This window comes from Lepidochelys olivacea, assembly GCF_965140295.1.
Source record: "Lepidochelys olivacea isolate rLepOli2 genome assembly, chromosome: 24".
NCBI classification, from domain to species: Eukaryota; Metazoa; Chordata; order Testudines; family Cheloniidae; genus Lepidochelys; species Lepidochelys olivacea.
In genome coordinates, this window is record NC_140434.1 from 7,945,198 (window position 1) to 7,972,013 (window position 26,816).

General features: G+C 53.8%; 1 protein-coding gene across 1 annotated transcript in view; it reads right to left on the reverse strand.

Annotated features, from left to right (window-relative positions):
* Nucleotides 1-26,015, reverse strand: part of CDC42SE1 (CDC42 small effector 1) — a 49,169-nt gene extending 23,154 nt beyond the window's left edge. Inside the window, exon 1 of the mRNA XM_084613583.1 lies at nt 25,834-26,015. The gene's annotated coding sequence lies outside the window, so the exon portion shown is untranslated. The remainder of the gene's footprint in view (nt 1-25,833) is intronic.
* Nucleotides 26,016-26,816: the final 801 nt, after the last annotated feature.

Sequence of the window (26,816 nt, forward strand, 5' to 3'; positions counted from 1 at the left end):
TTCAATGCTTTCTATCTCGAGAGCTCAAAGCACGTTGCAAGGGCAGGCAAATACCGCCAGGCCCATTTTGTAGATGAGGAAAGGGAGTCATGCAGACTGGAAGTGATTTGCTCAAGGTCACACAGCAGAGCCCAGGACAGAACCCAGGTCTCCTGTGCTCTAACCACTGGACAGCAATGCCTTTCCGCATGGCTCCAGCAACTCCTCTGAAAATCCACTGAATTTTTGCTTTGACTCAAACATTTGACTCAATAAAAGGAAAGGAAACACGATCAGCACTAGCTACTCAGTGTGGCTGACTCTAATCCTCAGCAGCGAGGGCAGGAACATGTCAGAACAGGAGTAGCCGCCACAGAAAACCAAATAGTGAAACTGAACTAACCAGGTACTGAATCCGATGCCCTAGATCCAGCAGCTTTTGAATCAAGACATCAAACAAAGGCCTGGCCACTCCCGGGTTATTAAAGATCCAACCCACGATGCTCCTCACAAGAGTTAACCAAATTGCAACCTAGTCAGTCTAACTATGGTTTGTTTCCCATCCCTTTGATTTCATCCAGAAAAGATCTGGTCCTAAGCTTGTGGTGAGAGGCTGCTAAAGAGATGCCACGCTGCTTTCAGCCCCAGAGGTGGCTGCATTTCAGGGACAGGTGAAGCAATGTCTGTATGGCTCATTCATAAACCACTCTGGGGTGAAAGGTACAATATCAAAGGGGATTTATTGTTTAATATATCACCCGAGACCCCATTTGCCTTCGTAGCCTGGGCTTGTCCACTGGTAGCGGCAGCATGTCCTATTCAGGACACACCTGGAGACATGCAGCTTAGAAGGTTGAATTTAAAGATAATCCGGATTAGATGTGGTCAGAAAGCAGGTATTTTCCCCCCACCTCTCATGGAAACTTTGGATCTCCTCCACCACACACCCAAATTTGTTTTCATCAAAATTTTCCACAGAAGCATTTGAATTTTTTGCTGAAAAACAGAATCTGTCAATTCTGAAATGCTGCCGCAGTGCCTCATAGGAGTCGTGGTGCAGTTAGCTTGGGCTCCCATTCTTCTCTAAAGGCCAGGCAGCCTGGTAGGACTACATCTGCATTTGTAGTGGTGCATCATGGGAGATGTAGTCTGGCTGGGAACTGCTGCCCGTAGATGCGAATGAGGACATAAGGAAACCCATCTGCAACTGTTTTAACACTGGAGGACCTGCAGAAGCGGATAGCTTCCTCAGCCCTTAAATGGAGGGGGTGTGGAGAGAGATTTTCATAGAATCATGGGGTTACAAGGGACCGCAAGGGCCATCTAGTCTAAGCCTCTGCCAAGATGCAGGATTTGTTGGGAATAAACCATCCAAGCCTCTTGAGAGCCTCCATGAAAGGAGCTTCCACACCTCCCTAGGCATCTGTTCAGTTGTCCTACTGTGCTTGCAGTTAAGAAGTTTTTCCTGAGATTTAATCTAAATCTGCCATGCTGTAGTTTGAACCCACTGCCTCTTGTCCTGCCCTCTGTGGCAATAGACAGCACTTTTCCTCCATCTTTTTTATGGCAGCCTTTCAAGTATTTGAAGGCTGCTATCGCGTCCCCCCCTTAATCTCCTCTTTTCCAAACTAAACATACCCAGTTCCTTCAGCCTTTGCAGCGCTTGCATTCCATCCCTTGGATCATCTTTGTCACTCGCCTCTGGATCCTTCCCAGTTTCTCTACATCGATGACCAAAATTGGACACACTACTCCAGCTGAAGACCTAAGCACTGCTCTATTCAGCATTGGTGTCACCTCCCAGGACTTGCCTCTGTTAATGCAACTCAAAAAATGGCATTTGTTTTTTGGGGGTTTTTTTTGTAACAGCATCACATTGACGACTCGCGTGGAGGATGTGATCCACCACAACTCCCTGATCCTTCTCAGCAGTGCTAAGGGAAGAGAAACCAAATGCACAAATATAGACTGGGGGGATAACTGGCTTGGTAGCAGCACTGCTGAGAAGCAGGACCCTTACTTTGGTCATGGTTGAATTTCATTTTGTCGTCTATAGCCCAGTTCTCCAGTTTATCAAGATCCCTCTAAATTTTAGGTCTGTCCTCCAAAGTGTTTGCAACTCCCCCCGCCCCTGCAGCTTTGTTATAAAATTTGATCAGTCTGCTCTCTAGTCTTGCATCCAGGTCATTAATAAAGATGTTAAACACCAGACCCAGAACAGATCCCCATGGAACCTCACCGGAGGCCTCCTTCCAATCTGACATCATTCCATTAATCGTTTCCAATTGTTTAACCAATAATGGTCTGCACTTCTCCAGCTTACTTACAAGAATGTCATGTGGAACTGTGTCTAAAGCCTTGCTGAAGTCCAGGTATATGATGTCCACCACGTTCCCCCTATCCATTAAACAAGTTAACTTGTCAGATAAGGAAATCAAGCTGGTTTGGCATGATTTGTTCTTGGTAAATCCATGCTGGCTGACCAGCGTAGACAAGGCCCAGAAGGATCCAAGTCCACTTCTCCCCACCCCTTGCACGTCACCTTTAAATTCATTAAGCAAGTACACAAACTGCCAGACAAAGCAGCTCCCCATCATAATAAGATTATTCTCAAAAGGCCTTTTTTTTTGGCGCTCCTTCCTTCACCAGTAAGGCAAGTGCTAGTTCCCCATAGAGAAAGATCGGGGCGAGAGACAAGGCCTCCCGGTTTGAAAACGGCTGTCTGTTCAGATAACAGGAAGCTGCTTTCAGTGGAGCTGAACAGGGCTGCATTTTATTCTCTCTCTCTCTCTCTCACCATCAACAAAAGTGTCTCCCGGGAGGTCTGCTCTGCAGGGGGAGGTTTTTCAGGCCATCGCCTCTCGTTATTGTCCCCGTGGCTCATTAACCTGGCGTGTCAGTTGACTGACTCCTGGTGTGTCCTGAAACCACTCCAGCCCCTAAGGCATCACGCTTCCTGCTACATAACCCAAACTGGGGCTGTTACTTTCCCTACCTTGTCTGAGATCTGGCTGGCTGAATCATTCCAAACCCAACTGTGCTACGCCTGATGCTGCTGCGTTATTTACCTCGCAGGAGCTCCAACAGACTCCAGGCGAGATTGAAGCCCCGTGGTGCAAGGTGCTGTACAAACACATGCGGCAAAGACTGCTTTTGTCCAAGGAGTTCACAACCTATAGAACAGTGGTGGGCAACCTGCGGCCCATCAGGGTAGTCCGCTGGCAGGCTGCGAGACAGTTTGTTTACACCGACCGTCCACAGGCACAGCTGCCCGCAGCTCCCAGCGGCTGTGGTTTGCCGTTCTCAGCCAATGGGATAGAAGGACCACCACCAACAGGTGGATACAGCAAACTCTCCTCCTCCCCATCTGGGAGCAGCGATACGGTTCTGCTGAGCAGTGGCTGGGCAGGTCAGCTAACCAGCGTGGTGTTTGTTTGCAGACCTCACAGCAGAGGGGGAATTTGCAGAACTAGGGCATAGCTTTGCCCAGGCAGAGGGGGTGGCATGAGACACAGCGGGAAGGCGCTGGTGGGAAAATTTGGCATATGGGCAGGAGAGGAAGAGTCAGGCGAGGAGAGGCCATGAAGGGCCTTAAAAAAGCAGAGACCAGGTTCTGAGCCTCTAACTCGTTCAACTTGGGGTCGCGTGCACGGCACACCTGGCGGGAGCTCGGCACATCTCAGGATCGGGCCCTGAGTCAGCCATCCTTGCAGGGTCACTCGCTCTGCCCGGACACAGCTGGGATGATGCTGAAGGGGAGGCTACTGGACATAGACCTTGTGGTTCTCTAGCTCCCGGCCAGGCTCGCTCAGCCTGTGCTAGCTACTATCCACACACAGGGTCTGACCAGCTCCTCTACCAGGGGAACAGATGGCAGGGTGTTGTTCGCACAGGGCTGTAGGGGTGCCCGGGACTTGATGGAGTACCAGGCCCAGTGTCCCAACAGGGTTACAACCCCAACAAGGCATATCACAGAGATCACACCACCAGAAGGGCCAGGCCGCGGGGAGAACATGACACTCAGCAGCCAGAGAAGAGCTTGCGGTTAGAAAAGTGACTCAGCAGAGATGACAACAGCCTGGGTGTCCATAGTTATGCTTTGTTGGCAACTCAATACCTCCCCCCTGCCTCTCTCTAGCGCCTCCTGGCTTAAGGATATCAATGTGCAGAGTCTCTCACCATGCCCAGGAGACAGGCGTTATTCCCATCACCCCGTTTATAGATGGAGTAGAGGGAGGGGAAGCAACGGGTCCAAGATCAGAGGGGAAATCAGCAGCAGACCAAGGGTGCTTCACTTTAAATCTTCAAGGGTTTTTCGGGGTGGGGGGGTATGGGGGGTGTTAAGTTTGCCACACTGCAATCTCCACGAGGAGCTGGAAATCACAGCCATGTTCCTTCCACCTCCTACGTCCCACAGTGATGCTGCTATCGGAGGGTCCTTTAGACCAGTGCTGCTCAAGCTATCTGATGTGGGGGACCGGCAAATGTGCGTGCAGACTGGCAGCCGATGGCTCACGGACCGGCACTGGTCCGTGGACCACCACTTGGCGTAGCACTGCTTTAGACAATGCACGAGTCGGAATAGATTCCGGTTCACTCCCCCAGAGCTCTATCAGGGATAATAGGAATTAAAATGGGTTTGCCTCATTAAGGGAAGCAGGTACAGCTCAGAGACGGGGGAACGGGAGCAGCAGAGTGAGGGGTAAGCCGCAGCTGGGTATGAACAGCCCTCTTCCTGACCTGGCTCCCTTTGGAGCCAGTGGGAGTTTTGCTGATGGATTTCAATCGGAGGAAAGTCTAGCCCTGCAGAACGCTTCATCCTTCCTCCTGCTTAGGGGACCCTGCACTTCGCCTCTGGTTTCAAAGAGATTATATCTCCCTATAGCCACCAGCGACAGCCTCCAGCCACGTTGAAGTGTGTGATTCTGCTTAGAGGGCCGGTCCTTTTGCACAGCGTGCGTATTTGCACACACCACCACATGTGCTCTGCCAGGCACCTCTTAACATCAGCGCAGTCCCGCCTGATTTACACCCGTGTAAGCGAGAGGAGACTCCAGCCCAGGGAGAGAACAGGACATTGCACCGGGAATCTGTCCAGGGAAGAAGGTTCACCCATGCAAAGACCAAAACAAACCCTGACAAATGGGGTTATAAATAGTCTGTCCCTTCCCGGCAGGTCTTAGAGGTTAAAAACCTTAAATTCTAAAAGGAGAAGGGGGGAAAATAAATCTATTTTCAGCTGGGCTCTGGGCACTGACTCAAAGCCCAAACAACAAATAAGCAGAGGGCAGTTCAGCAGGCCAGACAGCCAGGGGGAGAAAAGGGTGGTTTTCATGTGGTTACTGGCTAGAACCCAACACTCCAATCCATAACTTTGCGGGCAGGGGATGGGAGAGTGCGCGGTAAGGGGGTTTTCATAACCTAGGAGATCTGGGAAAGACTTTCTGGATCACCCAGCTTAGCGCAGGACTGTTCCCACAGGCATGGGCTCCACTTCTCTTCTACAAGCGTGATGGCCAAATAACTCCTAGTTTCCAGTGCTCTGAGAAGAGGATTGGGCCCTGTTCCTGCAGCACGAACCCATCCTGGTTCAAGCTGCTTCCCACTCCCGTGCCCTGGGGATCGTCACCAACTGGGATTTTGGAACCACTGAAGGAGGACTGCCACGCCTCGGCAAATCCAAGGAAGCCTGGGATAACACCCCAAATCCCACTCAAACCTGGATTAGCTGGTGCTGGTGTCTGTAGCCTGGTGGCAGACAAATGGATATAGGCCTAGCCTGGAAATCTGGGTTCTATTCCTTGCCTTATGTGTCCATGCCTCAGTTTCCCCCCAACTGTAAAATATAGAGAACAATGCTTGAGCGCTGAAGGTATTATTTTGTGGGTGAACCTGAAGGAACTTGAGCCCTTAGGGCATACCAGCAATTCTGGGTCAGACTTTGCCTGCACACACAATGTGTAGTGCCTTAACTATACACAACACCCCCATCCAGCGGAGGAACAGTTAGAACTGTACAAGGAGTACTTATTCCATATAGCTTATTCCCATAAGGCCTAGTCCCATTATCCTGGGATTCAGCAGACCTGGGGTCTATTCTGGCTCTGGGTGACCTTGGGCAAGTCACATCCCTGCCCCAGTTTCCCCACATATAAAATAGGGACAATGATACTGACCTGCTTTGAAAAGCGCTTTGCGATCTAGGGGCTGATCTGCATTGGGAACTCACTTCGGCATAGACACATTGCACAGGGGTGTGACAGCCGCACCGGAGAGACGCAGCGATGCGGACCTAACCCCTGGTGTAGACAGCGCTGGGTCACCAGAAGAATTCTTCCGGCAACCTAGCTACTGCCTCAGGGAGGTGGATGACTTATGCTGATGGGAGACCACATCCCGTCTACATTGAGGTGCTGCAGCTTGGCAGCTGTAGTGGTTTAAGTGTAGATGGGATGGAAAAGCAGCTACATAAGAGGTAGGTGGTGGTGTTATTTTTACCAGTATAACCGAGCCCTCCCTAGGGATTGTAGCTGGATATTTATATCGGTAAAACAATCACACCCCAGCATAGTTCTACTGGGAAACACTGTCTGTCACCCAGGCCTTCATCAGCCAAAAGGAAAAACATTTCCCAGAGGTAGGGGAATGAGCGAGAGCCCTTTGCTGCGTCACGCCAGCCCTTGCCGCACGCAGGTCTAGAGGGGGGGATTGTTTTGATTACACATTGGAAAACAGGAAAGGTCACTTCCTCTGCCCCGGCAGCCCGAGTGCAGCAGACTTGAAAGGGAACCTTTGGCGCATTTGCCGGCAAGGCTGGGCCGTGTGCTTCCTGACTTGGGGGCGGGGGGAGAGTCACCTCTCCTTTACAAAAAGAAAAGGAGGACTTGTGGCACCTTAGAGACTAACCAATTTATTTGAGCATGAGCTTTCGTGAGCTACAGCTCACTTCATCGGATTTCAGCTGTAGCTCACGCTCAAATAAATTGGTTAGTCTCTAAGGTGCCACAAGTCCTCCTTTTCTTTTTGCGAATACAGACTAACATGGCTGTTACTCTGAAACCTCTCCTTTACATTTGCCGCAGGCCCCTCCTGGCTGCCTGCTCCAGCCAAAGCAGCAGAGAGAGACAGCTGTTGATTTCAGCACCTCATTTACATCGAGGCACCCTCTATGCCACCAGAGTGGCAGAACCCACTCCCCACACCCTGGGCACAGCTAGTGTGGGGCAGGCATAAGGGCTCTGTGTCAGCCCTGCTCCCAACACAGAGGGCAGATGAGGGGCGTTTGGCTGGAATTCACTGCACGGGGGCTGAGAACCTGCTCTGGCCCTAATTCAGGGCAGCCGCTGAGGGCTGGGAAGGGCCCTGCGCGGCCCCAGAACAGGGGGAGGGCCAAGGTGGCTTGAAACTGTCTTAATTCCAGACTCCCCAAGTACAGGGGCAGTTTCTTGTCCCCTAAGCCAGCCCTGCTACTGTACGCACGTTTGCAAGCTGGCTGCAGTTGGGTCTGCTTCCCGCAGAGAGCTGGGCTCCTTCACAGTGCCGAAGTCTTATTAGTGTTTCTATGGTGCCATTCATCCAGCGAGCTAAACACCCTTTACCACCAATTCATTAGCCCCCACACCCAGCCCCCACCCTGAGGTAGATCACGCTCATCAGCCCCCTTGGACAGATCTGGAAACTGAGGCACAGGGAAGTGAAGCGACTTGCCAAGGGTGCAAAGATATTTAGTGGCAGAGGCAGGAATAAGCCCTGGCGTCCTGACCCACCCCCCAGCGATTCACAGACATACCAGCACCCATTTTCTCCGGAGGCCTGGTCATGTTTCTCGTTAGCAAGTAACCACCAACACCACGTACAACGCAAATCAAGGGCGCGTGCTGAGCATCTCCACGGCCTGCCTTGCTCTCAGAGACCAGCGCACAAGGCTGGGCACAGTATGGAGTAGGCCTCGGGATTCGGACAGGGTCCCTTTAATTCTTCCTCTTCCCAGCCAGCGAGGGGAGGAATTTTTGCATTAGACCCAAGGGACAAAGTGACGACATCGCAATGCGGGCACGAGCCGTTGCATCATCACGCCATGCTAGGGACAACATCAAGTCACAGACCCCAAATACACCCGCCCGCTAGTACGAATACGATTACAGACGGTGCCTGCTAGTCGCTGGAGGTCCAAAGGCTTCGAATCAGTCTACTAGTGCTACTGAATGGAGCTTCTCCCTTGAGCTCAGCTTTGGAGCAGGTGGATCTGTGGGGTGGAGTCCACGGTCAGGGTGCATGCATCTGCAAACGTGTGTGCAAACACCCAGGGCACTTGCACGGCCCTGGCGTAGCCAAGCACTTCCACAGGCAGGGAGAGGAGACGCCCTCGGCTGTTCTTTTCAACCGCTGATCTTTACGTGAGAAACTAACTTCTCTCTCGGATTTTACATACGCTGGGGGAGGGGAATTTGAAGCGTGGCAGGAAACTGGGCTTTCCATAAGAGCTAGCGCCGTGTGGGCTGGAGAAACTTGTGTCATGAGATCCTGGCCACAGACAATAGCTATGGAAAGTTTGTGGGGGTGGCTTTTATACCCCATACTCCCCCCCCCCCCCCCGCCCAATCACATGTGCATTCAGGGGCAGGTTTTCAAGAACTCAGCACCCACCGTTGGGGCTGCGTTTTCAAAGGCCGTCACTCAAGGCCAGATTTCCCCGGCTAGCCCTGGGACCAGAGGTGCCGAGCTCTTGTGCGAATCCAGCCCTTGGAGCCCAGTTAAATGCCAGCCAGGCACATACGGCCAGGATCAGCCCTCAATCCCTGGCTGGCTGATCTTCCCCGTAGCCCCTTTCTCCCCAGGCTCTGCCTGACAGACCTGAGGATCCAGCCGTTCGGAGGAAGTGCTTTGAAAACCAGCTGCGGGGTGGAGGCAGTGGGCCAGATGGAGGCAGCAGGAGGGCGGCGTGTCTCTAAGTGTCTTCCTGCCAGCCAGCGAGCAGTGGCAGGACCAAAAGAGGCCCCATTTGGGATGGCGTAAGGAACACAAGCAGCGATGAGAGGCTGTGACAGACGTTGCAATCCCATGCAGTATCCCTGGGGACCACTATGTTACGAATGGTTTATGTACAATTGTGTTGTATTTCCTCCCAGAGCTCCTGTTGGAACTAACCAGCGTGTGTGTGTGTGGGGGGGAATTACCTGCGATTATAGAGAACTCCAGAGAATTTCCATCCCATGGGGCGTTTGCATAGCCTGGTTCAAACTAGGCTTCCCAGAGACTCAAACAATGGAGCTTAAACTGTCACCGGGTTTCTTTTGGATGCAGCAAATGGACAGGAACTTCTGTCCCAGGGGGCCCCAATCCTTGTGGAAGAGTTTGAGGGACTTTGGCCAACAAGGCCCCCTAAGATTGAGGGGTGCCCCTGGGGCAGCCATTCACATGCGTATAGGAACATCTCTTGCTTTTCAGGTTTCTCCGGAATGCTTTTCCCTTAAGAATAAAGGTGCTGGCTTAGAAGGCGCTGGGTGGTAACTTATCACACCACCCTGTGCGTAGCCCTCGGAGAGAAGGAAATGCACAGCCGCTGGCAGAGTGGCTTGCTGGGGTATCTGTGACACTTGGAAAGTGAGGGGTGGGATAGGACGAAAGGATGGAACCAGTCAAGCCCAGTGCGAATGGCCACGTACCTTGGACCTAGAGGACGAGAGGTGGATGCATCTGGGATGTAGGTTCATTGCATAGATTAACTGGAAAGTTAGCACCTTCAGTGCCGGGTCTGTGCAGATGTGTCCTTAGACCCACCGAGGCCCGCCCTGGAATGTGGAGATGTCACCAGGACACGGGGCTGACCTAAAGGGACTATTCCTCCACCCCCCTAAAGGTGGCATGCAGCAGCAGTCCAGGAGAGGGTGGATAGAGAACTTTGCTGTTACCACCACAGAGAACATGCCTGTTGGAGACATCCCCAAGGAACATTCCCTGGAGAACACGGCCCGCAGCCTCGATCCCTCTGACCCCCTTGGTATTCAACATCCCGAGAGCAGTCTGGGGCAGTACTTGGGCCAGCCTCAGAGAAAGCATTATCTAGCAGCTAGAAAAGCAGCCTGAAAGCCAGGACACCTGGATTCTAGCCCAACTTCAGAGGAAGTTGTGTCTAATGGCTAGAGAAGTGGGGGAAAGACTGTGAGCCAGGGACTTCTGCCATGGACTCGCTGCGTGATCACTAACAAATCACCTCTCCTCTCTGAGCCTCCATTTCCCCACCTGTACAACAGGGATAATGATACCAGCCCACTTCCTAGAGAGGTTGTGAGAGCTTGATTCACTGTTTGCCGAGAGCTTAGGGACCCTCCCCAGAGAGGGGGCAATAGCAGAACCTGGCTGAGAAGAGGAGGATTTGGGACAGAATCTAATAGAACCCTAAAGCTGAGTGAGAGCTGCTCCTTCTCCAAACAGAGCAGGCATATTTAAGACAGCGGGGGGTGGGGGTGGGGGGGGAGAAAGAGGAAAATTAGACACGTGACTTTAGCCCATGTGACTAGCCGAGGGCAAAGCTGGCCTTTTCCTCCCAGACCTCCTGGTCGTGCGGTAGAGTAATTATTAGGACCCCCCAGGTTTGTCTGATGCAAAACACACAAATTGGTGTTTATCGGCTGGCTTGTGGAGGCCAGGAAAGGTGACTCAGTAGAGAAGCGGCACTGGAAAGAGGTCGGGAGGGGACCTGGGGTTTATTTCCTGGAGTCACTCTGCTGAGTTTGCAGGTTACATGGAGATCTCCCCATCTGCCCACCACGGTCCCCACCCTGCAGCCAAACATCCAGCCAGCTCTGCCCACGTTGTGCCCATAGGCGGCCCTGGGTGCAGCTGTGCCCGCGCTGACAATCGTCTCAGTCTGAATGCCAGGCTGAGAGCAACCTGGCTCCGCCTGGGGGGATTCCTACTCGGTAGCCTCAGGAGATGCTGTCTGCCAAGACACGGGCATACACACAAAAGCATTGAGACATCTTCTGAGTAGAAGTGGGAGAAGTTTTCCAGTAGAAACTTTTTTTTTTTTTTTTTTTTTTTTTTTTGGAGTGAGGGGAGGGGAGATTTGGGTCGACAAATGTGTGTCCAAATCACCAAATCATTTTGGTAAAAAAAAAAAAAAAAAAATTTCAGAGAAAAAAAAAAAAATCAAAATATGTTTTGTTTCTGAAAAACTTTTCCTTTCAAATTTGATCTCAATTTTATTCCAAAAAAAGGCTTTAAAAGCCTTGAACACAAAACTGAAACTTGAATTCAAATTTCAAGCACCCCAAAACTGTGAGTGTGTTTGAGGTTCGGCCAGAAAAGTGGAAAAACAATCCATTACCCACAGAATCTCTGGCCAGAATGGACCACTGTGGCCGACTCATCTGACCTGGTGTATAACACAAGCCATGGGACTGCCCCAAAACAATTCCTGCTTGAGCTAGAGCAGGTCTTTTTGAAAGAACATGTTTTAGGTCTAGTTCTGAGCCTGGCGAGACACCCGAGCCCCATCTGCACTGTGCCTTTGCTAGACCCTGATAGAGCTGCAGCCAGTGGGGAATTGATGGGCCCCATTTTTGCTGGAATTGGCAAAGCAAAAGGGCTTCGTAGCCAAAGACTTTCCCTGCCCCCAAACGAGCTGATGCCCAGATACTGCAGTGATGGGCACAGGCCAAAGGCCTAGAGTCGCTAGACACAAATGGGTTGGGCTGGAAGAAAATTGGTCACTTTTAGAGAGGCTCCGAGAGGGTTTAGGGGGATCCTTTATGGCACGGGAAAGCGTTAGAAGATCCTCCCAGACAGATCCCTGTATTCAGGGAGAACCCCTGCCCACCCTCGCCAAGGACAGCATCCTATAGGTAGAGGGGTACCCTAGTGCGACCCAGTACAGGAGAAGGCAGGACACCAGGCTGATCTGATGTGCAGCCCCTGACACACGACACGCCGGACAGCACAAAGGCTCACTTCATCGCCACACCCAGCCGCAGTTCCCCATTCGGCACAAGGGAGCTTTGGGGTGACTTGTTTAGCGCTGATAAAAGGGCAGCAAGAGACGTGGGCAGCCCCTCCCCCAGCACGGGTGGCCGGCCCAGCATTGCCCCGCATCCGCTTGGCTGACATGCCTCTTCCACTCCCTCCAAATGTCTTGTCTGATCGCAGGGATGGCCCCAGAGCTTCCGTGGGGTGCTGCTTGAAGGGGGTGGGCAAGTGGGGAACTCGCGTTGCTAACGAGGGCAAGACAGGAGCAATCTTGTTCATCTGCCATCTCATTAACGTACGTTCAGTGTAGGCCACTTGGGGAAGAGTCTTAACCATGCCCTAAACGGCCGATAAAGCTCAAGGTTGGAGCCTTGGGAAGGGACGCTCCAGTCTCTTCGCCCCTAGGCTAGTGATGCTGCTGGGGCACGAGGGAAGAGAAGGAACAACGCCACCAGGCCTTTGCCACGCTCAGAGGAGAGAAGAGTCCACACATGGGGCATTCTGGGCTGTCAGAGAAGGGGCCACATGGGAGCAGGACCCTGTCAGACCAGGCCAACAGCCAGAGCTGCTTGTTTGGGTCAGACCCGGACATATGTAGACACGCACGTATGTCTTATGTACTTATATACTCCCCATATTTATCCTTACAACCCTGTGAGGCAAGGCAGGGCTATTTTCCTTTTTGTACAGATGGGAAACTGAGGCACAGAGCAGCTAAGTGACACAAGGAGTCTGTGGGAGGGCAGGCACCCAGGTCTCCCAAGTTCTGGGCTAGTGCCCCAAGCACTGGGCCATGCTACTGTGCCAAAGAGCCATTACATACATAGACATGTTAATAGACATGACCTGCACATGCATGAAGCCCACTTGGTTTGCACAAGCACCCAGAACATCCGTGTCAAGGCATGCTAACATGGGCATGTGTGCACAGACAGACGTGCCTGCAGACATGCGTGTGCAAACACAAGCATCCACATGTACCGACACTCCCAGGCTGCAATGCACACACGCACGGAGATGCTTGCACGCAAACTCCACAAAGCTGGGAACCTCACGCTCGCCTCGGACTTGGGAACAAACACACTCCTGATACGTTCACATGGCACCAGGAGCCAGTAAAATAGGGCCCACCAACTCGCAACCTGCAGAGCATCAAGGATCCAGAGGCCAGGGGAGAACACGTCCAAAGAACTCTTAAAAGTTTATCAGCCCCTAGCACAGATCCTTTGACCAGCCAGGGCCCCTATCAGAGGGAGACGCGTGGCTGTTTATAGGCACGCAAGTGCCAGGCGCTCAAGGAATCCGGCGGCCAGAGGCTTTATCTGGGAGTTGGGCCCTGTGCCAAGGCCTGAAACAACAGTCGTTCCAAGGAGTCGCCTGGCTCTGACGGGGGTTGTGGGGGATGAGACACCAGAAAAGTACCAGATGGACCTGCTGCCACCTCTGTCACTGCAGACCCAGCTCAGGAGCAACCTGCTGCCCAGGCCAGAGATGATGCTGATGGGGCCAGGCCCCATGGTGCTGTCGGGGAGGTTGGTTTCCATCCAGTGGCTCCCCGACAGGCCCCGCAGAGCGCCCACCCCGCCTCCCTGATGGGCCAACAGCCGCATGCCTGGACAGGCACCATCCACCAGGAGCCTGCTTCCCTGCAGGTGCCCACAAGGCTAAACTTCCCACTGGGCATGCTAAACGGGAGTGGGGGAGGCAGGAAAGGGACACGCACATTAGCAGGGTGCTTTCAGCCACGGCACTTGTAATGCAGCCATCACTGTGGTATTGGGGCACGAAGAGCAGTGCGTTGGGAGGCAGAGTGCCACATGAGCGTACGGCTTTGTCTACACAGGGGCACTGAATTCACACCCTGCCTTAATCTGAATTAAAGTGGAATAGCTACTCTGGCATAACTGTGGACACTTTTATTCTAGAGTAAGAGCCCCTTATTCTGAATTAGGCCTGGGCTACATAGTCACACTCAGGAACATTAAACTGAATTAACTAAAAGATGTGAATTTAAAGAGTGGATTCGTTAAACTGCATGAAACCCCTGTGTGGATCCTCCCGTTCAGAATTACAGTGGCCTTAATTTGAATGAATTGAAGATGTCAGTGGAAGCAGGGGGAGGTGTGGGGTGCAGATGGGAGCAGGGGCGGTCCAGAGGTGCATTGCTGGAAATGGGGGGGGGGGCAGATGGGCAGGAGTGAGCATGTGTCTGTTAATCGCTTTTCCAGGCAGACCCTGCACTAACCCAGCCAGCTTTGCTTGTCTGTGCAGAGAAAATCCCCCTACAATCTCTTTTCCTTCCCATCAGCTGGCGCCGACGGCCGGCCCCGACCTGCCTGAGTGCAGGCTGGAACCCGCGGCCATGGCTGCCGCACAGGAACGCGCCTTGGGCCGGGCCTGATCGGAATTGCCCGTCCTGCCCCGACCTGCTCGGCTTGGATGAATCTTCCACCTGGAGCAGGGAGGAATCCACCACTTGCCAGAGCAGGGAACGTCCCTGCCAGGGCCCGTCTCTCTGGTGCTATGAAGGCGGGACAGGGACGAGGGGGAGAACAGGAAAATTGCTCCAACCTGCTGCCCACCCCACCTCAGTCACGTCGGAGGTTCCCAGCTCCAGGTGCGCATGGGAATCTCCACACCAGGCCTCGGGGAAGAGCCACTGGATCCACCCAAAACCAGACCCAACCCACCCATCTGCGAAGTATTACAGTAGTGCTGAGAGGTCCCAACTGACATCAAGGCTCCACTGGGCCGGGTGCTGCCCAGACACAGCGAGAGGCAGTCCCTGCCCCAAAGACCTCACAGGCTGAAGAGACGCGGGGTAGGAGGGGAAACTGAGGCACAGAGGGGGAAGGGAGTTACCTAAGACAGTTCTAGCCCCACCTCTGATGCGGTCTCTGGAACCCCCTCACCGTAGTACTGAGCGCCTCACAGTCTGCAATATATTTATTCTCATGTAAGGCAGGGCAAGGCTACTATCCCCATTGGGGAAACCGAGGCACAGAGAGACTGAGTGACTTGCCCAAGATCACGGAGGGAGTCTGTGGCAGAGTCCCTGGGCCATCCTGCCTCTCTGACCACTCTTCTGCTTCCCAATCCAGTGTTCTAGCCACTGGACAACACTTCCACCACGTGTTGGGCTGACTTCTCTCTCCCTTTGTGCCCCTTCTTGTGGTATCTAGCCAACAGCTTTGGGATCCCACCTCACACAACAATCCTAGAGCTGGCTCCTGGTTCGAGGCCAGGCTTCGAGCACATGGCTTGACACCTGGTCTGGGGCAGGTGGGGGAAAGGCAGATCTGTGCCTTCTCCACAGCTCCAAGCACTAGGGAGTGAAGTGGAAGGATAGGCAGCTCCCACTGGGGGCCCGGAGGGTACCTTGGCCCGCCCAGAGGGACTGGGATAGAGCGATCCACATACCAAGGCCTCGCTCCGCAGCCCGCTTGCCTCCGGCCAGGGGCATACACGGCCACAGGGACTTGCCTTAATGGAAGACTTGCATTGGCTGCCCCCCTTTCTCCAACCCCGTCCGCTCCCAGCCCTCGGGGAGAGTCAGACTGGCCTGAGTCGCCCTGCGCATGCCAGGGGAGCTCTGGATTTGGCCCAGATGCTCGTTGTAAGCCCCACACCAAGAACTCTGGCCAACTGACCCCTCCTCCCCCCATCTGCCCCAGACCCCAGCCCCTGCTCCACGCTCAGAGTGCCCCGTCCCCACCCACGTCGGCCCACAGACAGAGGCTATCCTGGCACAACAGCGGAGCAGAGAGGCGCCCTGGCTGAGCGCCATTTCCTTGAAGGAACACTGTGGGCGGCGGGGAGGAGAAGGAGGAGAGCCGATGACTCAGGTCCCTTGAGCCTAGACTCATGGGGCTCATTTCTCCTTTCACTTACCCGGGTGTAAACCCGGCTGCTATTTCAGCTGGCCAAAGGGATCAGCACCCAGGGGTTAGGTAGCAGAGGGGAAAAGAGACTGCGCAGCGAGATCCTAGCTCGTGGACCAGAGCAGGCTGGCTGGGGGGTTATATAGCACTCGGGGAAAGGCCGGGGGACATGTCACTGCTGGGAATTCTACCTGCTGGGCCTATTCCTCTCCCATCTGTGCAGCTTTGGTGCCGGTATAAATCTGTTTCAGTGGAGTGGCTCCCAATTTACCCCACTGAGAGCAGGATCAGGCCTGGGGCTGTTTGACTCCATTGAATGCCAGGCACTGATGGTTCAGAAAGGGGCCAAATCCTCTCCCTTGACATCAGCGCATTGGTGCTGGCAGAGTCTGGCTCTGTAACATTATGTGCAGAATGTCACTAATTCAGATGCAATTCAATGTCCTGGCAGAATGCACTGGGCCCAGCTAGTCTGTTCTGCAGGAAGGGGGTCAATACGAAGACGTTCGCACTGGCCTCTGGTTGCAACCCAGCGCGTTAGAGCAGGGGCTTCGGCGCCAGGACTCCTGGGTTTTATCCCTGGCTCTGGGAGGGGAGTAGGGTCTAGTGGTTAGAGCACACAAAGAGGAGTCTTGACCCCTGGCCCTGGGAGGGGAGTGTCACTTTGGGTCTGTCTACACTGCATGCTAAGCCTGGTCTCTGATTCAGGTCTGAGCCTAAGGCCCCTGCTTCTGTCCACCAACAAACCAGCCTGTCTCGGGTCAGCACTCAGGATTTGGGTCCTAGGCCCTGCTGAGGGGGTGGGTCAGCACCAGAGTCGTGCTGTGACTTGGGTCCAATCCCTCTGCCGCGTGGATGCGGCTCAATCCACAGCCCCCATCGGAAGGTCTGCGCAGAGCAGCATGGACACCACAAGCCCGGGTCCTGCAGATCTGGGCTTAGGGTGCTGAGTGGTCAGAGCAGGGCAGTGGGAATCAGGCCTCTGGGGTTCGGTCCCTGGCTCTGCTGCTGGCTTCCCAGCAGACCCTTTCCCTGCAAAGCGGCGAGGATACTGACCTGCATCGGAGAGTTTGGGACACGCGCTCCGTGGAGCAAGGAGACCAGAACAGGCTAGAGCGGCCCTTAGACTCTGTTACCCCGTCTCCCTGCCTAACCAGGAACGTCTGCATCACAGTTTGCCTGCTCACCCCCTTTTGCCAGCATTGAATTCACTTTGCAAGCAACAGGGTGCACGGCCCGCGGGTAAAAAAACAGCTCGGGGCCTGATTTGCCTCTTGTTCCTGCTGGGGTCAGTGGGGCATAACTCTGCGGCCCGCGATGGCATTAGAGCCCTGTAGGGGAGAGGAGACGGGGCCCTGGATCCAACTCTGAAGTGGCCCAGTGGATTGGGTGGTCTGGGCCCGCTGCAGTGCGGGGGGTCAGTTGCAGCAGAGCGTGTCTGAGGGAACTGCCGCCCTCCCTTCCACGCACATCCCCAGGCTGGGGGGTCAGATACCCAGCCAGGGCCGCTGTGACTCATGCTCCTTTGTCAGCGGTTCAGGATTTCGCCCCAGTTCTCCATTCACAAACCAAAAAGGGGAAAGACACCGACCAGCGAGACTGACCACCCGCATGACTCTGCAGAATCCTGCCTCCCCCGCACCCTGGTGCCAATCCTGCCCCATGTGCAACTGGGCGGGGGGGGGAGAAGAGGTGCATTCTGATCTGGGCTGGTCCTCTGCTGACTCCCAGTTCACACCAGAGAAAGGCAGAGGAGAACTAGGCCCAGGGTCAATAATTAAATGGCTCCTTCCTACACCGCATATCTGCCCTGGGCCAAGTGTGAGTTTGGCATGGCCACTCAGCGTCTGTCTACACTGCAATGCAAGCCCAAGGTGAGTAGAACCCGAGTTAGCAGCCCCTGGGTTTGAACGTCTACACTCATCTGTAACCCCAGGTTAGGAATTGTTGAACCCTGGATCCCAACCTGAGTCTCCGCTGCATTACGCGGGCCCGAGTCCAAACCCCCAGACCCCAGCCTGCCAGCATCGCTTCAAAAAAAAGGAAAAGAGCCCATGCCATGCACTCATTCCAGGGCCTTTCCCTACAGCCCAGCGCTGCCGAATGCGAAGCCTGATGCGAGCCCAACCCACTGACCCAGTAACCCTGGTGCCATCCCATCGGGCAGCCCGGCGAGTAGAGAACAGGGGCAGGGCGGGGTGTGGCGCAGCAAGCATGCCCTCGACTTGCGCAATGCACTATTTTATTTAGCCGCTGCTGTCGTCTAGCAACTGCAGGGCTGGTCCGACACGAACAGCAGGAGGTGGGTGAGGGCAGTGCCAATGGGTGTGACTGCCCTGGGGCCAACTGTGCCAAGACAGCTGGGCTACTAGATCCGTGTGCCAGGGATACTTCAAGTGGCCTCCTGGACTAGCGTCTGTGGGGGTTTGGTGCTCACTGGTGAGAGTCTCTGTTCGCGAGATTCAAACGTGCACAAGGCATGTTAGTTTCATACTAATTTAGGGCTTGTCTACACATGGATTTATTCCTGATTAACTCCCTGTGTGGACGCACTTTGTTCTGGAATAAGGGCTTGTTTACACAGGGACATTCAGGAAAGTTAACCCTAATTAACTGAAGGTGGGAATTTGAAGCGGATTAGTTAAATATCACATTCGGTCCCTCTGCAGATGCTGTGATTCAGAATTAAAGCTGTCTTAATGCAGTTTAGTTGAATTCATTTTGGAAGTGAATTAAGATCAACTGAATTAAGGCCACTCTTAATTTTTGAGGGTGTTCATACAGGGGTTTAATGTGGCATAGTTAATCCTCTTTAAATTTACACCCCTCCTTAATCCAAATTAATTTCCCCATGTAGACAAACCCTTAGTCCTAATTTTCCTTCCAGGTGGGACTAAGGCAGAGAATTTGGATCGATTCACTCTCTTCAGCTCACCCTACTGTAGCGCTCATGGCTGTTGTAGTAATCCAGGCTCGTTGTGCAGACTGGACCTGCAGCACGACCAGATCCACACTACAAACCGGAACGCTGCCTGGCATCGGCAGAAAGCACAGCCACATAGCTACTCCATCCCCGACAACACGGCTGTGTGTGTAACACAGACTTGGGTCTCGGCATGGAGCTAGACGGGCCTGGCAACAACACATTGATTTATGACAGTAGCCCGAGAAACGCCAGCCCTGATCTGGGCCAGGCACTGCACATTGGGGCAGGGACTGTCCCTGCCCCAAAGAGCTTACAGTCTAAATAGACCAGTCAGCTAAAGGATGGGAGGGGAAACTGAGGCACAGAGAGGGGTAGTGGCTAGGTCACACAGCAGGTCAGAGCCAGGAACAGAACCCAGGACTCCTGAGACCACCCCCCAAGCCTAACCACTAGGCAACATTGCCTCTGCAACACCATCCTGAAGGTCAACAAACTCAGGCTGTCAGGCCCAGGGGAAAGGCAGGAGAAGCAAAGCCACATGGCAGGGCTGAAAGGACTTTTCCCCCAGACATACTAGTCCAGGAACTCCAAGCTTTGGCCCCCCACCGGATCTCCGCTGCACAAAGAGCTATCCAGACGAGGCCTCCCACTGTAGCTCCAGGCCATTCCTCCTTGTTCCCCCCTCATCTCATCGGAGACTGAGCAATTCCTATCCGTATTGTTCTGTGTAGATATTTATAGCCTCTGTTCACCTCCCCCGACCCCAGCCCAGCCTTCTCTTTCCGGGGCCAGTATAAATTTAGTTCCCTGCTTTCACTACCGCAGCCTAGTGAAAAATCGCAAGCGTCTCCTCTGTACCTAGATCAGCTGGCGGGGAGGAGGGGAAAAGGAGATGTTCTGTGGTTTCACTGAGACATGGGGTCCCTGTACCAGGTTGTCTACAGACCAGATAAGGAGGAGGTGGAAGAGGAGACATGTGACAAGACAGACAATAATACCGTGAACTTCTGTAGCGCCTTCGACCTGCACTTCAAACCCACAGTGGAGGAGTGATTTTCACCTCTCCACTTTACAGAGAGGGAAACTGAGGCACCACAGGGCGCATCACTAGTCAGCAGCAGAACCCAGGAGTCCTGTCCCGTGGTCACTAGACCATGTTGATTTCCACCCCACTGGCATAGCAGCAAGAGATGTGCCATGGCCCATGGGATGATCCACAGCGGTAAGAGCAAGCTCGGTTTGCAACGCCAGGGTCCTCAGCGCTGGGCTGATACCTCTCAAAGGACAAAGAGCCATGAAGGAGGTGAACGGTTCTTCCACCCCCTGCAGAACCGCTCACAGAGGCTACCTTACTGGGGAGCAACTCCACCCAGCTAACCCTGCTGTACAGCCGCTGAACTGATCGAGAAGCCGCCCAGCCACAGCCCCGGGTCAAACCTCGTAGCCCAAAATTCCTACGTGCCAGGAAGTCACCACGGGCAGACCCCTCTGCTCGGCTCCCAGCATGAGTGGGTGAGAGGGGGAGGGGAAGAGAGGCATCCGCAGAAGCAGTTTTTATGTTAGTTGGTCACGGAACCAGAACAAAAATGAATAGAAAGAAAAAAAAATATCCCCCTTCCCCCCCGAAACACACAAACTGGTTTAGAACGTAGCTGCGTGCCAGCCGCCTGCCCCCGGGGCGACCAGTCTGTGCACGGAGCTGCCACATGGACCCGGCCAGCCCCATCACAAATGGCTGCTCTGTTCCCCCCCCCGGCAGGGCCGCGGCTACGCTCAGACCCAGGGAACTCTTCAACTGGGCGGCCGCTGACAAGGATGCTCACAAATTCCATCTGCCTTGGAAACGCCGGCTCCAAACCGCCAACACAATTCACGATTCAGCTCCGCCGGGCCAGACCCCCAGCTGGTGCAAATCAGGGCCACTCTGCTGACGTCAATGGAGGAACACGGATTCACATCCGCTAGGGAATCGGAGGTGGAGAGAGACAGGGGCTGCTCCAAACAGCAGGTGCTGCGAAGCAGAAGGTCCTTGCTCCCACAGCAGAGGGATGGTGGAAAGGGATAAAGAAGAGGGCAAAGAGGGAAGCGAGCAGGGGATGGGAGCAAAGCAGGATACAGGGCAGCAGGTGCAGAGGAGAAAGCTCTGCTGAAGGGCAGAAGGAGCAGAGAGGGGGTTAGCTGCAGTGAGACACATGGGAGGGTTTGAGACGCACGGGAGGCGATTCTGAACCACGGGTAGCAGCGGCAGGAGTTCTGAGGGGACATCTGAGCTGCGGCAGCAGGGCCCGGCTCACCCTGCGTTCAGGGCGAGATCAGAGGCTACAATGGAGGAGAATGAGGTTGCCCATTACCAAGGGCTTTAGCTTTCCTGGACCGGATCCTCAGCTGGTGGAAATCAGCACAGCTCTGCTCTTTGCTGTATCTCGTGATAGAGCGATGCTGATTTCCACCAGCCGAGGAGCCAGTCCCCCCGTTTGTCACGCATTAGTGTGTGTTCCAGCTTTGTGTGTATTTTCTTTGCACCTCATCTTCCTCTTTGGGAGCCTGATTCGGATCTCACATCACTGGAGTCACCCCTGGTTGACGCAGGGGTGAAAGAGAATCGGGCCTCTGGGGTCTGTGCTGTGTCAGGCAGCATGGAGACAGATGTCACGTCCAGCAAAGTACACCCAGATAATCCATGTTGAGTTTGCAGGGACTGTCTCTTTGCTTGGTCTCTGTACAGTGCCTAGCACAATGGGGGCTGGGCCATTGACTGAGGCTTCCTACTGCAATGCTGTCTGTCGTCCCCGGATCCCCCACAGCCTGGGAGAAGGGGGTGCAAATGCTTCTCTGAAACCCACCCATGGTGCTCCCCACCCGCTCTGCTAAATGACTGAGACTGTTCCTCCAGCAACTGCTGAATGAGAAGAAATCAACAGTCCACAGAGAAGATTCCCCCCCTCCCTGGCCCGCTCTTGCGAGCGGAAAATCTGCTCAGCCCCAAAGACAGAGCATTCCTCAGCCTGCCAAAGGCTCATTGTGCCCTGGCCCAGCCGCTGGCATTTGCAGAGCTCGGCTAAATTCCATTAACCCTCTGCGGGGCGCATTGGACTAGCCAGGCAGTACCGCTTCCGGTCGGGCTCCCTCTGACCCGTCACCATCCCACGCTTTGGCCCCAGACTAAGTGCTGAGCAGAGCTGGGCCTCTTTTCTGCCCTCAGCATCAGAGCGAGCCCTCCCGGCCTTGATGCCTTGTGCATTAGTCCAGTTTTGAGTGGCTACTCCGGGGCAGCAGCATTCCAGCAGCACGGCCTGGCGGTGAGCCACACCTGGGACGTCCCCGTGCCGCTGGCAGGAAAGACGATGAGATGGGACGCGCCACCCCTTCCCCTGATCGCCTCAGAGTCTAAGCACCCTTCACAAGAAAGCCAGCCAGCTGCATGCAGGCCTTGTGGTCATATTCAGGTCACCTCTGCTCCGGGTCAATCATTCCCCTTCATGCCCCTTTTTTGGGCTTTATAATCCTGGCCTAATGGCTTTGGGACTCAAGAGATCTGGGTTCTGCGATCGGGCTGCTCCACTGCCCTACCATTATCCAGTACAAAGCTCTCTGGGCACGTCTCCACCGCAATGAAAAACCCGCGGCACCAAGCCTTGGGGCCCGAGTCGGCTCAGGCTGCGGGGCCAAAAACGGCAGTGGAGACAATTGGGCTTGGGCGGGAGCCTGGTTTCTGACAAACTCCCCCTCACAGGGTCTCAGAGCTCAACCTGAGCATCTACACTGCAATTATTGGCCCCCTGAGCCAGCGGACCCGAGCCAGCCGCTGCTGGGCTGCGGATCTTTGATTGTGGTGTGAACATACCCTCTGCAACCGTTTCCCCTCCCGTCCTTCGTCTATTTAGACCAGGCACTCTTCAGGGTAAGGACTCTCTCTCTCTCTCTGTGCAGCGCCGAGCACAAGGGGAGCCCAGAGACCATCTTTTTGTTCTGTATTTGTACTGCCCCGGCACCAGGGGGTCCTGATCCGTGACCAGGGCTCCTAGGTACTATGGGAACACAAATCAAATATTATTTAGTACCACAATGGAGGCAAACTTGTCCCAAATCAGGGGTGATTGGATTATCTGTTTTGGCTTAGTTCACCATAGTGATCACAGCCAGATAGGAAATTCATACCCAGGTGCCCTTAAAAGTCAAGTGGTGCCTGGATCCCACGGCTAGGTCTGGGCTCACCGCTAAAGCAAACACATGTGGCCTCTCTCTCCAGAAGCCAATGAGCCAAATCCTCAGCTGGTGTAAATTAATTTTGCCTCACTAAAGTCAACGGAGCAATGAGGGTTTATTCCAGTCAGGGATCTAGCCCTGGCTTTTAAAGAGATGGGCCAACCATAAGATATTCAGCTAAGTACTGAAGGACCAAGTTCGGCTCAGATACCTGCCTATCCTCTTTAGCCCAGCTGGGATAAATCGACCTTGCTCTACCGATGCGGCTTTACCCCAGCTGCGGATCTAGCCCTTTGACATTGGAGCTTTGCATAACCACAGCTGAGAACTGAAGCTGCACCCATGTGGGTCTGAAAAACCAGGCTAGGGATGGCAAGATTTCAAACACGCATCCATCCCCAGCCAAGAATACTGTGAGAACGAGCCTTTTGCGTAGCATTTCAGCGCTTCTCCTGCTGGGAACAGCAGAGGCAACAAGAGATGTTGGGCATTTAATCAAGATCCTTCTTTGCTACTGTGTGGAACAATGGGTGCCCAACAGGCCACACAGGGGTAGCAAAATTAAACCCTGCTCCTGAAAAATGCAACACAGTTTAATTTCCCCGTTAAGTCCTTGGGAGGCTGTGAGAGTCTCAAACATGCCCAAAGGCAGTGAGTCACGGTGTTTATTCTGCAGGGCTGTAACCATGCTGACCAGAGGAGTTTCTTCATAGATCCACAATTGTAAAATCAGATAGGACGCACGGTGATCACCTCATCTCATCTCCTGCAAAGCACAGTCCAGAGAACCTATGCAAAATCATTCCTGTTTCAGCTAGAGCATCTCTTTCAGAAGAGGCGGCTTGAAGAGGTCTAGGTTGGATATTAGGAAAAACTATTTCACTAGGAGGGTGGTGAAGCACTGGAATGGGTTACCTAGGGAGGTGGTAGAATCTCCTTCCTTAGAAGTTCTTAAGGCCTGGCTTGACAAAGCCCTGGCTGGGATGATTTAGCTGGTGTTGGTCCTGCTTTGAGCAGGGGGTTGGACTAGGTGACCTCCTGAGGTCCCTTCCAACTGTAATCTTTTAGGATTTCAAAATCGCCAGTGATGATGGAGAACCCACCACGACCCCTGGGGAACTGTTCCCATGATCTCAAGCGTCTCATTCAAACACACCAAAAATCTATCAGTCAATCCTTCATCACAAGAGAGACTGTTTAAGAAAAGCAAAGGCCTTACAATTAATCCACACTAAGGGAGTTTTCCCTCCAAGGGACGGAGACTGGACAGGTCTGACTCTTCCCACGGGCTAGATTCTGTCCTCGTTACCAGCAGTGCATCCCCACCGAACGAGGCCAGAATCGGGCACAGCTTTTGCTGAGATGGGGGCTGGGGCGGTAGGTTTCCCCCGTGGGGGATTTGCAAACCATGCTTTGCTCACAAGAAAAGGTTCTGGGGACCCAATCTTGCTTCCACAGACAGCATGACTGGGCCCACTTGTTCCTAAAGCCCTTTGGATGGCAAGGGAACCATCCGGTTCTCAGCTTAGCAGGCCAGACAGCCTCACACACACACACACACACACTCTTGCAGCCCCCAGTCTGGCCGCTTTCATGTTGAGAAATCCTGCAGCGGCAGGCAGCACGTCACAGGCGTGGGATCCTGCCAGGGCCGGAGTGCCCCACTGTCCTGGACTCTGTGGGGGGTTCCACGTGAAGCAATTGTCTAGATATAATCAGGGCTCTGATGCGGTCTCAGTGGGTCTCCGGTTTCTTACTCACCACTGAATCAGCACAGCAAAGGGATCACTGGGGCAGGAAGGTTCCCCAGAAGGCTTGACATTATTGACATTTCGGCCCCTGCCACAGAGGTCCTGGGCTTGAGCCTGACCTCATGTCAGGGTCACACTATTGGGGGGAACAAACTGCTCCAGCTCCATGTTCTCATAACAGGGCCAATTGCTGCATAACCAGCAAAGACCCAAAGGCACACCAAGGTGAGAGGGAAAGGTGCAGTCCCCGTCCCCTACCCGTTCGGATCGAAGTCACCAGTTTCACCATCAGGAACACGCCGCCCAGAGCCAGGGCACGACCCTGCGAACCCCTCACTCTCTCCAGGAGTAAGGGCTGGCTCGAGGAGAAAGGGTTAAACCTTCCCCTTTCATCAGCAAAGGAGACACGCTACACCACCAGGCCCTCCACCCTGCCAGCCAGTCGCTCAGGGGTTTGCAAGTCAGAGCCTGCAGTTCTTTGCTCCTCGTCACCCTGCCCCATTATTCACTGGGAGAGGAGACAGAGTTATTTGAACTCCCGGCCTCTCCGGCTTAAATTCAAACACATGTATGAAAAGAGAGGAAACTTCCGGCCCCATCCCCCCCACCCCCCTTCCCGTTGCAGGTTTTCAATATATTAAGCCCTGGAAAAGCATTTCACCTACCTGCTTAAAAACACCCCCCCACACACAGTTACAGGAAAGGGCGGGGGGCTTTCCCACAAGTCCCGGTTCGACTCTGAATCAATGGGACGCTTTCAAGCCAGACTCTGGAATTTTTTGTAAGAGCTCCTGAAGGTGCAATCGGGTTTCACTTCAGAGAAAGTAACAGGCGGGAGGGGGGAGAACTGCCTGTGAACTGAGCGAAGCGTGGCAGAGCCATGTTGCTTTCAAACACTCTCTCCTTCCCCACCCCTGGGGAAAGGGATCAAGCCAGGCTGTTGCCTTAGCGAAGGCGAAGAAGCCCCTTGTCTGAGCCACTAAACACCCCCCGCCGCCTTGTGCCTTGTCTCCCACGCACAGGGCTGCCGCTGCCAGGACACACCGTGAAATTAACCAGGGTGAAATTAACCAGGGCGTAGAGTCTATTGAAATAAAAAAAAAAAATCAAGTCATCTCCTTACCTTCCCCCCCTCGCAGCTCGATCCCAGCGGTGCTTTCTCCAGGGCTTTCCACCCCGGCCCGGCTCGGCTCGGCTCTCTGTACCCGCTAAGGAGGAGGAAACTTTCCTTGGGAACTTCAACCCTTGCCCGAGGTGTGGTTTGGCTAGAGAGGAGCAAGGAAATGCTCGGGTTTCAACACACTGGTTCTTAAATAGGCGCTCTCCGGAGGCGCAGCACCGACCCTGGCCACCGGCAGGCATTGCACAAGCCTGGAAAGGATGTCAGAACAGCCCGGCCGCTTTTCCCTTCGTGCTGGCCACATTAACTCTCAGCTGTCCGAGCTCCTGGCCAGATGAGAGGAACACACTGGATCTAGCCAGTTTAAAGCCCTGGCTGGGATGATTTCATTGGGGATCGGTCCTGCTTTGAGCAGGGGGTTGGACTAGGTGACCTCCTGAGGTCCCTTCCAACCCTGATAGTCTATGATTCTATCAGGCCCGGAGAGTTGTTGGCTTTTGGGTTTTTTTTTTTTAAAAAGCTGATTTTAGGTGCCTGGCTCAAAATAAAAGGCTCTCCCCTACCCCCATTGGCCTCATTTCCTTGAAGTGAACTTGGGCGATTGACGCCAGTTGCCCAGAATAAAAAGCCATGGTTTGCAAATGAGGGGAGAGGTATTTCCCAGGAGAAGTGGTTGGCAGCAGCTGCAGAGGTGTCATGGGGACATGCCCAGGCAGAGGCAGGGAAAGGGGACTTGGGTTTAGGGTACAGGGTTCCATAGCTGAGTGTTCTTAGACAGGTCACTGCCTCAGTTTCCCCCAGTGGGAGACAGGCTCTATGAACACTTATGCAGGTGCTTAATTAATGGTCTGCTCGCTTGAGGGAAGTTAAGTGTACCTGTAATTGTTGGAAAGAGCAGGCCTTCATCTATTTCACAGTTCAGTTCTGAGGATAAATTCTTTAATGTGTCTATAGGGTGAGGCGATCATCAGTGATGCATGGCCTGG